The following is a 13,415-nucleotide window of genomic DNA, read 5'->3' as shown; positions in this document are numbered from 1 at the left end:
CCACATATTTTGTACTTTATGGAAAACTTTTAGGAGTTTTGAGGGTAAACTTGGACATATAAATATTTTACTGGAGTTGGCATAATATGCTAATTGAGGGCAGCCCCGGTGGCTCAGCGGTTTAGCGCTGCCTTCAGCCCAGGGCCTGATCCTGGAGACCCGGAATCGAATCCAACGTCGGGCTCCCTGCATGGAGCCTGCTTCTTCCTCTGCTTGTGTCTCTGCCTCTCTCTCTCTCCCTCTCTCTGTCTCTCATGAATAAATAAATAAATAAATCTTAAAAAAAAAACCTTCATCTTTAAAAAATATATATATATGCTAATTGAAAGCCAGAATACTTGGTTTTGAATCTAGGAATTTCTACACATAAAGTCCTTAACTTTCTGAAGCTTCATGAGTAAAATAAGGATAATAATGGTAACTTACCTCTAAAGTTCTTATTAAATGTTTAGTATATATGACATCCTTGGTATCATTCCTTGTACCTGCCGAGTGTGTGTTAGCTATCATAAAGTAGGAGAGTCTAGGGGTATGTGAGTAGCTCAGTTGGTTGAGTGGCTGACTCTTGATCTCAGCTCAAGTCATGATTTCAGGGTCTTAATATCAAATCCTATGTCAGGCTCTGTACTGGGCATGGAGCCTCTTTAAAATACTGTCTCTCCCTCTGCTCCCCAGTCCCCCACTGCTCTCTCACCTGCTGTTTCTTTAAAAAGAAAGAAGAAAGGGAGGGAGGGAGCGAGGGAGGGAAGGAAAGAAGATTTTTAGTTGATGACTGGCAGCTAAGTAAGGATTAGATTGGAGCCAAGAGTATCTGTCTTTCTTTTCTTTTCTTTTCTTTTCTTTTCTTTCCTTTTCTTTCCTTTTCTTTTCTTTTCCTCTCCTTTCCTTTTCTTTTCTTTTTTTCTTTCTTTCTTTCTTTCTTTCTTTCTTTCTTTCTTTCTTTCTTTCTTTCTTTCTTTCTTTCTTTCTTTCCTCTCTTTCTTTCTTTCCTCTCTTTCTTTCTTTCTCTCTTTCTTTCCTTGAGAGAGACAGAGTATGGGTGGGGGACAGAGGGAGAAGGAGAAGCAGACTCCCCACTAAGCAGGGAGCCCAATGCAGAACCCATCCCAGGACCTGAGATCACGACCTGAGCTGAAGGCAAATGCTTAACCAACTGAGTCACCCAGACACCCATGGGAGAGTTTCAATTAGGAGCTCATTGCTTTGGTCCAGCCTGACCCTATTGGTTGGATTGTTGATGACTGTGGCTATTGGGTGTTATGTAGACTAAGCCAGTGGCTTCTCCTGAAACTTTACCTATGACCTAAAGGGCCTAAGGTGACCATAAAAGAAGACCCTTTCTCCCAGGCCAGGAATTAATATCAGCAACTTAAGGCCAGTTCATTCAGAGCTAGAAGACATGATGAGGAGAGGAGAAGGATAAGAAATGAAGATAAAGAGCAGACAGGTGCCAGACCTTGGATGGCCTCTGAGGTCATGGTGAAAATTTGGATATCATATTACATAATGGAAAGCTATGAAAAAATTAGTAATTCTGTGATAGGCATGAGGAAAGATATACAAGATCATAGGTGGTCACAGGGATTCCCAGACCAGAAGGGTTCAAGCCTTCTCCTTTTTCAGTTGTTATTTAATTTCTATGAGCCAAATTCTTAAATCTTCCAGATGAGCTGAAAAATCCCCTCTTACCTCCTGCAGTGCATTGACATGCAAAATGCTGTGGGATTATAGTATGGTATGATAATTATAGGCATGCAAACTGTGGGACTTCTCTAGGAAAACTGGAAACCCCTATAGAGAGGGCAGTAAGGAAAGATGAGTCATGGCTTCTTTGGTGCCTTTTTCCCTTGCAGTGGCCCATAAACGGCTTCATTGGGGACCACCTTTGCTATAGAGTTTGTTACATCTCCCAAATGCCGTGGCTGGTCTCTTACCTCCTTCTACATCCAGGCCCTGTCTCCTATCCTGGGGCCAATAATAAAGATAAATTTGAGAAGTAATGGATAAAGACCCAATCCTTGTAGAGCAATAAAATTTATCATGGCTTAACTAATCTGGCACCATTTATGCCTGCCGCCTGCCTTCCCAACCATCGAATGACTAATTGATAACTAATTTCCTCAATTTGTACTTCATTACTTATTGCAGCAGAAAAGCTTACACCTAATTCTATGAATCAAATAGACTCCATGAAGTCAATGGAGATGTTACTTGCCAAGGTTTTTGGCAGATTGGCCAGCTTTGCAGAGAAAGTGGCTTCTTTTCAATAATATACCTAACAGGTACAGAATGTTCATTGCATGTCAGGAATTTAGCTAAGCATGTTACATTTGTATAACCAAGGGTCATAGTGGATGATAAATAAGCCCCTAACTGTATTAGCACAATGGAAATTTCTTTATCAATACTGATTTAATGCAGGTGATCCCAGTTGACAAAGGATTGGGAAGCTTTGTTCCATACAGTTGTTCAGGTTGATTGAGACACAGAACTAAGACCCAGTTGATCGAGACTCTGCCATCAGCACTCAATAGCTTCCAAGGTTGCCCTTGGTGTTGACATTTTGCCAGCAGAGGGGGAAAACAGCATAGAGAAGCATAGGTGGGAATTTCTTAATGGGCTAGCCAAGAAGAACATAAAATTGCAACTCCTATTTCATTGGTCATAATTCAGTCAGAGAAGCTAGGAAATGTAATATAGATGTGACCCAGAAGAAATCAATTTTGTTGGACAGATTGCCACACACATGATTTCTAATCCTTACAATGATGCTACCGGGTTGGCTATCATCTCGACTTTACAGATGAGGAAACTGAGGCTCAGAGAGGTTAAGTAACTTGTTTTAAGGTCAAAGAGCTAATAAGTAGAAGAGAAGAGTCTTCAACTCAATTCATCGGTCTAATTTTCAAGTCCATGCTGCTAACAACCACTGTGCTGGGCTACTTCTGTTAGTTCTTACATGATGAGAAGCTCTGACAGTGAGTCCCTCTCCTTCTGTATTCTCTGGTGAACCCTACTGTAGCTGAACCTGACACACTATGAAGTTCTATACCTCAGGGGTAAGCCCTTACCTCTGCCTACAACATTGATCTTCTAGGGAAAGCAGACTCGGGACACCTTTGTGAACTTCCAGAAACCCAGGTTTGGATGCCTGATGGTGTCCAGGTTCAGTGATACTGAATTCTGAGGCTGACCGCCCACATGTGCTTTCTCTGTGGGAGGCACAGAGCAAGTGTTAAACTGAGCCAGGAAAGACTCCACTAATTAAAGCTTTTCTGAACTCTGCTGTCCATTGGCTTTTTAACAAGTGATGCTATTAATCCTCCATGTTCTTGATTTTTCATTTGTTTTTTGGGGGGAAAAGTTGAAGGCGATATTGTGGTATTTATCCTTGGAATAATGTTGCCATAGTTACCTCTCGACTTTATTATAACGGTGGTGCAATAATTGAAGCAGGGAGACCTGAGGATGCTTTCATAACTGTGAACTTGGTCCCCAGGATGGGCATTAAAAGCATCTCCTAGATTGGGGGAGAAAGAAGGGAGCTTGGCCTCAGCAATTAACCCCAAAATGCAGTACAGTGGTCCTATGTATTTGACGAGAGTGTTGCCTGGTGATGTCCAGAGTGAGCCATTTCTATGAAGTTGCTTTGTTTTCACATTGTTTTACAGTGACACTCTTAGAATGCAAGAATGTAGTGTCTCCATGGAAACTGGAAATGTACAAAATTAAGACCCAGAATAGGAAAGCTTCTGTGAGCACAGTTCTGCTGATCACTAATAAAGAAATGATGTGTTGCAAGTACAAGGTGTTGGATGTCAGAAGAAACAGGGAATGATAAATTTGACATCCTAATCTAACCAAGGACCTTCACTTTTTGGACATGGTGGAGAAAGGTTATGAATGCACATCTAAGTAATCTGCTCTGTCAGACAGGAGTAAGGATCATTTAATACCTCATTGTGGGAAAAGGGCTGCTGACCCTCCATGGAAAGTGAACCTTGACTCCACCTCCCTGTTGAGCTCATCCAGAAAGGAAAAGTTAGTTGGACATGTAAGAGGCAGTGTGATACAATGAAAAAAAACAAAAAAACAAAAACAAAAACAGAGTTAAATCTCAGCTTCTCCATTTTCCATCTCATGACTTTGAGCAAATTCCTTCAGCTTATTGAACCTCTGCTTCCATGTTCATAAAATGGGGAAGCTAAGAATGTGTACCTTTCTGAAGTGCTGTAAGGATTGAAAGTACACACTGTCCTTATACACACATATTTGGGCACCATCAGTTGTGTGTGTATATATGTATTGTACATACATGTGTATATGTGTGTACACATAGGATATATAGGATATATCATATATATATATTTCCTTTCTTCACTTAACCCAGATAATCATGTTTAGCTTTATCAGTGGGTGTTCCCTAGCCTGACTTCCTATACCTGCGAACAAAGTTGAGTTTAAAATGTCTGAACCTGCATAATGGCATGAAATCTGTGTATATCTTACAGGATAGTTGATGGAAACATGAGGACATCTCCAAGTACGAATACTGCGTGTCCACAGTGGGAATTGGTGAAGTCCTTAGGTACATCTCTGTTCTGATGTTCCCACTTCCTCTGTGGCTCCTCCTCCGTGTCTCTCATGGTCCTGTGTAATCCTTGACTTTGCCTTCACCTCCCTCCAGCCACATTTTACACATTTGCTGAAATGCCATTCAATTCTATGAGGACATTCAAATACACAAACTCTCAGGCTCTCCTGCAGTCACTGCAAGTTCAAAATCTTGTCTAGAATTTATAGCTCTTTTCATCTCCCTTCTTTTTAAAAAAAATTATTGAAAAACTTTATTGAGATATGATTGACACAAAAAAAGCCATATATATTTAATGCATACAACTTTATGTGTATGGAGATGCATACACATCTGCAAAACCATCACCACAATCTATTCCATGAACATTTCCATCATCACCAAAAGATTCCTCCTGCCCCCTTTATAATTATCATTATTAGTGATAAGAATACAATGTAAGATACACTCTCAGCAAATATTTAAGTATACAATTTGGTATTGTTAACTATATAGGCTCTATACTATACAATAGCTCTCTAGGACTTACCCATCTTACATAACTGGAACTTTATACCCTCTGTATAATACCTCCCCTTTCCATCCTCCCGCAGCCCTTGGCAACCACCATTCCAGTCTCTGCTTCTATGAGTCTATTTTAAATTTCTCATATAAGTGGGATCATGCAGTATTTGTCCTTCTACGACTGGTTTATTTCACTTAACATGATATCCTCCAGGTTCATCCATGTTGCCAGAAATTTCAGGATTTATTTTTTTTTCCTAAGGCTGAATAATATTCCTTTGTATGCATATACCATATATTCTTTATTCATCTGTTGATGGGCATTTGGGTGGATTCCATATCTTGGCTATTGGGAATAATGCTGCAGTGAACATGGGTGTGCAGTATTTCTTTGAGATCCTGTTTTTTCCTTTGAATATATACCCAGAGGTGGGATTGCTTGATCATATGGTTATCCTATTTTTAATTTTTGACAGAACCCTATACTATTTTCTGTAGTGGTCATACCAATTGGTATTCCCACCAATGATGCACAAGAGTTCCCTTTTCTCCACATTCTAACAACTGCTATCTATCTTATCTATCTACCTACCTACCTACCTACCTACCTATCTATATCACTATTCTAACAGGTGTGAAGTGATACCTCATTACTGTTCTTTTTTTTAAATATTTTTTAAGATTTTATTTATTTATTCATGAGAGACAGAGAGAGAGAGAGAGAGAGAGGCAGAGACATAGGCAGAGGAAAAAGCAGGCTCCATGCAGGAAGCCTGATGTAGGACTCGATCCTGGGACTCTGGGGTCACGCCCTGAGCCGAAGGCAGACACTCAACCGCTGAGCCACCCAGGCGTCCCCCTTATTACTATTCTTAATGGCATAGAACTGATGAAGGTTCCTACATTTCCAAGGCCAAGCATCTGCTAGATCTCTGTAAAACCAAAGTTCCTGTACTAATTTTCATCCTTGTCTGAATGCTCCTCAGTTTCCCACAGGCCTCTGCCTTTTTCTAAAGGGATATCAATTGCCATTCTCTGTTATGGGTGTTTTTCTGATATGCCCAATCTCATTCAGTATAAAGGAGCAATATTCCTTTCTCTTTTTGGTACATATGGCAGTTATCTCTCACCAACACATGGAAGCCTTTGATACTTCTTGGGCATCTTTATCAAATAGGCTTAAATGCTGCCACAAACAGTTTTACTGTTTAAAACTTCCATGCTCTCTTCTGCGTGTGCTTCAACTGTACTGTAAGTGTAGGTTTCTGTAATCTTATAGATTGTTATAAATGCCTTTTTGGGTAAAAATAACAAAACAAAACTGAGTCTCAATGTGCTGAGACATGTCATGATTGAGTAAATGGCAAAATTTGTTTATCTAACAGATATTTACTCAGTAATGGTTCCATGTCACATAATGTACTGGACTTTAGTAGAGTGACCAACTCATCCAGGTTTGCCTGGGGCTTTCATAGTTTTATCACTGAAAGTCCCATAATCTGGGGAACCCTATAGTCCCAGGCAAACCAGGACAGCAGGCTGCCTTAGGCCCTAGAAGTAAATTGGTAAACAAGATGAAACCTCTGCCCTGAAGGATCTGACAGTTTAATAAACCAGAAAATAAAACAAATACCCAGCAATTCCACTCTTAAGGAATTAGAGGAGGTACTCTAACAAATAAATGTCCCCCTATGTTTGTAGAAACATTATTTATAATAAGCAAATGATGAAACAAATGTCCATCAACAGATGAATGGATATTGAAACTATGATCCGTCCATATGGTGGAATACTATTTAGCCACAAAAAAGGTATAGAGTACTGAAACATGTTAGAACATAGCATGATTTTTTTAAAGCCCATTTAAGTAAAAAAAAAAAAAGTAAAGTCCATTTAATTCAAAAAGCCCACATATATGGTTCCATTTATGTGAAATATTAAAAATAGATAAATCCATAGAGATAGAAAGTAGTTTGGTGGTTGCTGGGGCCTAGGAGGAGGGAGGAAAGAGAATTGAGCATTTGATGGGGGCAGGGTTTCCTTTTGGGCTGATGAAAATATTTTTGAACTAAAAAAGTAGTAGTTTCCACAACATTGTGAATGTACTGAAGGCCGTTGAATTGTTCACTTTCAAGTGGTTAATTTTATGGTACGTAAACTTCACTTCAATGAAAAGCAAGCCGACGAGCTATGCAGTGTGGTCGCAGCCAGTAAAGGATGCAAGGGGCAAAAAGGATCCAGTGGGGTAGATAGTGAACAACATGTAGGACTTAGAGAAAAGATGAGGGGGCAGTGTTCTAGCTGGAAGGAGAAAAGGCTTAAGCAGAAGATAGAAATTAGGAGACACTTCACACTGCTGTTTATTTTGTGATACAATCATGCACATTTGAATATGTTAAAGCTACTTCTAAAGAGTATATTGGAAGCCAAAAGCTGTGATTGCCAGCAGGATATGCCTCAACCTCTGAAATGGTTCTTTAGCCACTCAGCCGCGATGAGAAAAATCTTGCCCTGCCATTCGGTAGTTATTATTTCCAAGTGTTTCCTAAACAATGTATTCCTATAGGCTCCTGAGATAAAACGATTTTTTAAAATGTGAGGTGGCAGGTTCTCTGAGGAAGCCATTGAGTGCTACCAAGTGACTTGGTGCTGGGGCAAGACCTCACAGTAAGGACCTTCTCAGTCCTGGCCCTTACACAGATTCTCCTAGCACTGGACCTCAGAATCAAAGTTTTGAACACCTCCCAGAAGGCAGTGATGGGAACAAGCTTCAAAGCAGAGTTTGAACTTTGCTCTCTACCATGCATTCTTGAGAGAATAAACTCTCCAAGCTATGAACTATCACCTATAAAATGGGGATAATGATAGACCTATTATAATGATAAGTGTTTCCCCATGAAGCCAATAGTATACACTGTCTGGCACATAACAAGCACTCAATAATTATTAATTTTCTCCATTCTTTCCTCTTCATCCTAGGCTTAATTAAGACGTATCGTGGAACCTATGAATAAGCAATTCACAGGACGGGAAATCTAAATGGCCAGTACACAGTGGAAAAATGTTCAGTCTGGGTAGCAACAAAGGACTGAAAAATGAAACACATTTTTTTCCTACAAAATCACTGCCCCTCTTCCCCCACTCCCACCCCCCCAAAAAAAAGAAAAAGAGAGAAGTTGATGCTGTCAAAGATTGTGGGAGCCAGATATTCTCAAACCAGGCTGATAGAGTACAACTTGGAATAACCTTTCAGGGGGCGATTTGGCAATAAGACAAATATGCTTGTTTCAAACGCCTTAAATGAATGCCTATGTTTGAACCCAGCAATTCTACCTCGAGATATTTATCCTCAGGGAGTAATTAAGGATGTGCTCTCAAACTTAGCCACAGAAGGCACTCTATAAATAGTTACTAAATGAAGAAGTGAGTGATGTTCATCGCATTGTTTATAATAATGAAAATTCTAATAACAGGAAAAATCAAATAAATTATGGTCTGCCCATAAAATGGAATCCTCTGCAGCCATTAAATCTGATTTGGTAAACACATTTGGATAACTGTATCATTTACATAGGCCTGGGAAGGTATTTCTGATTCCTCGAGTGAGAAAATTATGTTAAACGACACATCGTATGGCTATAGCTTGTTTAAAAATATGTATCCATAAATAAGATAGGAAAGAAAAACTCTTGAGGGATATACAGCAGAACGTGAAAAGCAGTTATTGCTGAATGGTGTGACACTGTGAATGTTTTTTTATTTCCTTCTTTTTGCTTTTTTGTATATTCTGAGCATGTACTATTTGCACATATTTTTTAAAAACTTAATGTTAAAATAGAGGGACTCGGTAGGATGGGGGTGGGTGGTTGGAAACCAAGATAAGAAAGTAGAACACAAGTGCGCTAGTCAGGGAAATGCGGGGCGTCTGGCTGGGTTAAAAGTGCAGCATGATTTGGGCAGTCTTTCCTCTCCTCCGGTGTCATTTTAAGCTTTTTGACTGCAGATCAACACTCTGAGACCTCAGGAGACTTGATTTGGCTGCAACCTCCTTAGAATGTGTCATGTCTGGGAAACACATACAAATGCTCTCCTTTGTCTTTACTGTTCATTGCTTGAATTGGCTGTGCTTGGGGGTGACTCATTCCCAGCTACTCTGTTGGTACCAGGAAATCAGAATGTGCCTTCCCTGGAGCTGTGAAGACAGCCTGGGCCCACGTCCCAGAGGGGAGAGAGCCAGCTCTGGCCATGAGGAAAGCCCCTGGCTAAGGAGGCCTTTGGGGGTGAAGGGGATGTATTTACCTTTTTTTCTCCCCAGATTTTCACTGAGTAAATTGCTGTGATGGAACATAATTGCTTTTCATTTTATTTTTAAAAATTGCTGCCAAGGCAGTCTGCTTGCCTCCTGAAGTCAGCACAAATCTGAGAATACTTACTCCAAGGGAATATTTTTAAAACTTGGGTTTGAAAAGTGATTTACCCCTACACCATCAGCAGGTCATACCACCTACTGATTGTTGTATAGTACCAAGACCACCATCACTTCATTGCACTTGGGACCCAGAGACTCACAGAGGTCTTCACTTCCTTTTATTCAGATCTTTGCTCATATGCTACCTCCAGAAAGAACTTTTCTTTTGAGCTTGCTTTCTGAGATAGCACCTCCTTCTGTCAGCTTTATGGATTTGTCTTCCTCCCGAAATTATTTATTTATTCATCTGTTTACTGTCTCTCTCCCCTAGCAGATGCATGCACCTCAACTGTGAAACTGCTTTATCTTATTCATTGCTTAGACCTGGGGCCGGTACATATAGGTGTCCCATAAATATTTGACTGAATGAATATGTGAGAAGGATGTGAGTCTTTTGCAAACTGGAAGATGTAGCGGAACAGAAAGATATGGGGCAGGATGGTTGCGTTTGGGCCTCTAAACCTTTTGGCTCACCACCAATGCCATGTCACAGGGGAACTGGCTGTCCCTAAGCTCTTATGGTTCCTGAAACACGAGCAGCATCTACAACAGAGTTTAGCTCCCATACTAGGAGGTTCCATTGACCTTGGGTTCCCCTTGGTGGGAGCCCAAGCTGTTGGCTGCTCTGTTACATGTGCACTTCCAAGCTGGCTTCCACCATCCTACTAGACTGAACTCTCTGACATTGCAACTAACTGCCACACCCCAGAAACAAAGGTGGTAACAGCAGTAACCCATGGAGACTTTGAGAATAGTAGACATCCCACTGAGTAGCAAGTGTGTCTGCTACCTGGAAGATTCGGCACCCCTTAACACTTACACTGTACTTTCCTGTTCTTTCCATTAGCGCCTGGAACTCTGGGAATGGACATCCCTTACTCTCAGCAAAGTGAGAGCTGCGTGTACAGAGGCTGCATAATCAAACATCAGTCTGAGTTTTTTTGTTTACTGATTCTGAAAACACAAGCCTTTTCTCCTTCCTTGGGGCAAGTGCAATCCCTGCCATTTTGGGTTCCATTGGAAAGTTTCATGTTGCTCAGCATTATTGCAGAAGATTCATGGCATCACCTGCTAGAGAGTCATTTCTTTAGTGAATTATCATATCAATTATCATATTTTGACAAGAGTTTTTAATGGGATTTTCCCCCCAAAGACATAGTTATTGAAATTTGAATTTTTTTCCCCAATAGAAAACAATTGATGGTTTGATTGAACCTGGCCCTTATGAAACCACAGAGTTGCTTTGGTTTGGGCATGCCCTGCCAGGGTACCCTTGGCCCTGTCCTAGTTGGGCCTGAGCTCCAATGACCAGAGGTAAAAAATGTTCTTGAGGAGTAGACCTATGAAGTAAGCCCATATATTTCTGTTATGCCAAAAAGAGTCTCTCAAACACCAAAGCAAGGGCTGGCCAGTATTTAGAAGAGATGCTTATAAACACTTGTGGACAAGTTTATAACATTTGCTGATGCTTTGTAATTCACAAGACACTTCATCAAGAGCCCTGTGAATATTAGTCCAATACCTGTAGCTGAGTGAACTTAGACAAGTGACCTTACTCCTCCCCATCAATCAATGGGCAACATGATTTTATTTCCCAGGGCTATCATGGGAACTGATTCAGATCCCATATGCAGAGTGCCCACTTCTCTGACTGGCAAATATAAATGTTAGTAAATTTTAATGATAGAAACATGATGGTTATAATGAAAGCAGACAGAACAGGTCGTATTCATCTTACTTGAGGGATAGAGACTTTGGAACGCAAAGAAGTTGTTATTTCACCAAAGTCCAAGAATACATGTGTGAGGATACTAAATTCAGTTTACTCATAATGTATGTCCTATCCACTTTCCTTGGGCTTCCAGGTCCCAGACTGTGGACATCAGCATACAAAGGATGAACCCTTAACTCTGACCTCTCCATAGGTATCCCCTTTCCCTTATGTCTTTGGGAAGGCATAGAAGCTAAGGCTGTGTCCTTCTTCTGTCTTAGAGGTCCTCTACTTTCTATCCATTCCCACCAATTGCCAACTCATTTCATTTAATCTCTCACGAGGGAGCCAACTATCTCCAAACTCACCTAGTCTTTTAAACATCTACTTATGGAACGCCTGGGTGGCTCAGTGGTTGAGCGTCTTCCTTTGGCTCAGGGCATGATCCTGGAGTCCCAGGATCAAGTCCCACATCAGGCTCCCTGCATGGAGCCTGCTTCTCCCTCTGCCTATGTCTTTGCCTCCCTCTCCCTCTCCCTCTCCCTCTCCCTCTCCCTCTCCCTCTCCCTCTCCCTCTCCCTCTCCCTCTCCCACTCATGAATAAATAAATAAAATTTAAAAAATAAACATCTACTTATAATTCAGTCTGTACTGTGGGTTACAGACCAGTCCTCTACATCAAGTGCACATCATCTTACTGCAGGGTTTTGTTCGTTAGGTTTTGGTAGTGGTTGTTGATTTGGTGGCGGTTGCAGAAACTTACATCTCAGTCAGCTGTGCAAGGCAACTCCCACCCTGTATGACAGAGTTTTGCATGCCTTGGTTGTTCCTCTAGAGCCTCTGAAGAGCTGGGTATACAGTTCTAACCACAGGTTGGAGGGCAAGGGTTGTGTTGGTGGAAAGATTCTGGATAAAATATGGAAACTTAAAGACAGCAGCTCATCTTATCTTCTTATGGCCCATGTTTTTTGTTTTTTTTGTTTTGTTTTGTTTTTTTCTGACTTTGGGATAGATAAGATGGGGAACTGCTTATAGGTGTTGTTACTAGAAGGAGGGGAATGCTGTCCAGGTAGGTTTAAGATGGAATGCCATAATCCCTAACTGAGAGATACTGAGTTATGGGAATGACAATTGGTGCCTGAGTTCCAGAATTGCCCATCAACTGGGGAGGGGTGGGTGAGGACGTGAAGGTCCTATGGACAGAAAGGAATGGAGCATGGGGTAGAGTCCAGGGTGCAGAGTCCAAGAGACATCACACTGAACCGGACCTGTCCCGATCTCACCCTGCTTGGCATCCAGGCTCACACACATCTCTGGCTCTTGCTATTGTTACCCCTTCTAAGTATACAACAGGGATTGCTAGGGCACTCTCAATATCTTCCCCATTATATTTATAGGGTGGTTTTCCTCTTGACTCCTAAAAAGGCATAAATGAAGCTTTTTATTTGAAAAGGGAAGCCTGTTTACTGTAATTAGGCATTTAAAGACCCTCATTAGTCGTCTTTGCTGGACCTAATACTCAGTGGTATCAAAATGAGAGCTTTCAGCCTTGTCGCCTCCTCCCTCACCCAGCATTATTCTTTGAGGATTCCTGCTTGTATTTCTCCTCAGTCCTTAAACCTCATGACCATACTCTTGACCTAATGAAGTCCCATTAGTTTCTCTCTGCAGATGAAAAAATATATATATTTGTTCCAGTTAGAAAAGGTTAAGAAACAGGCCACCCAGCAGAGTGAATGCACAGCTTACCCAGCTATGCAATTATCCAAAAATAACCCATTTCCATTTGCAAGAGTAGACTGCATTTAAATAAGCATTCTCTTCAAATAAACTTTCATTAAGTCAGATTTCTCTATAGTGTGCATGCTTAATGAATGCGTGTGCGCCCGTGTGAGGTATATAACATTTACCTCCATGCTTAGTTTTTGGAACATAAACGAAGCTGAACTATAATGAGATAAGTGAACGCATTTGGCAGCGATAGCATTGATTTAAACAAAGGAACACTGAAATGTGCATCAAATGGGAGTTGCTAAGATATCTGAGTTTCTGAAGAAATGGATGCTAAAATTTCATAGGATACTCTAGCCTTCTTCCCTACACACATCTTATTAGAGACTCTGAATCCAACATGCCCT

General features: G+C 40.9%; 1 protein-coding gene and 1 long non-coding RNA gene across 14 annotated transcripts in view; both read left to right on the top strand.

Moving 5' to 3' along the window:
• Window positions 1-13,415, top strand: part of RBFOX1 (RNA binding fox-1 homolog 1) — a 2,033,116-nt gene that overhangs the window by 406,675 nt on the left and 1,613,026 nt on the right. The window lies entirely within an intron of this gene.
• LOC112640404 (uncharacterized) lies at window positions 3,733-8,617 on the top strand. The gene is made up of 3 exons (XR_003124019.3): window positions 3,733-3,938; window positions 4,512-4,588; window positions 8,078-8,617. It is a non-coding gene; the product is annotated as an uncharacterized LOC112640404 (long non-coding RNA).

This window comes from Canis lupus, chromosome 6 (assembly GCF_003254725.2).
Source record: "Canis lupus dingo isolate Sandy chromosome 6, ASM325472v2, whole genome shotgun sequence".
NCBI lineage: Eukaryota > Metazoa > Chordata > Mammalia > Carnivora > Canidae > Canis > Canis lupus.
Note: the sequence above shows the minus strand (reverse complement) of the source record. Positions and strands in the feature narration are given on the sequence as shown.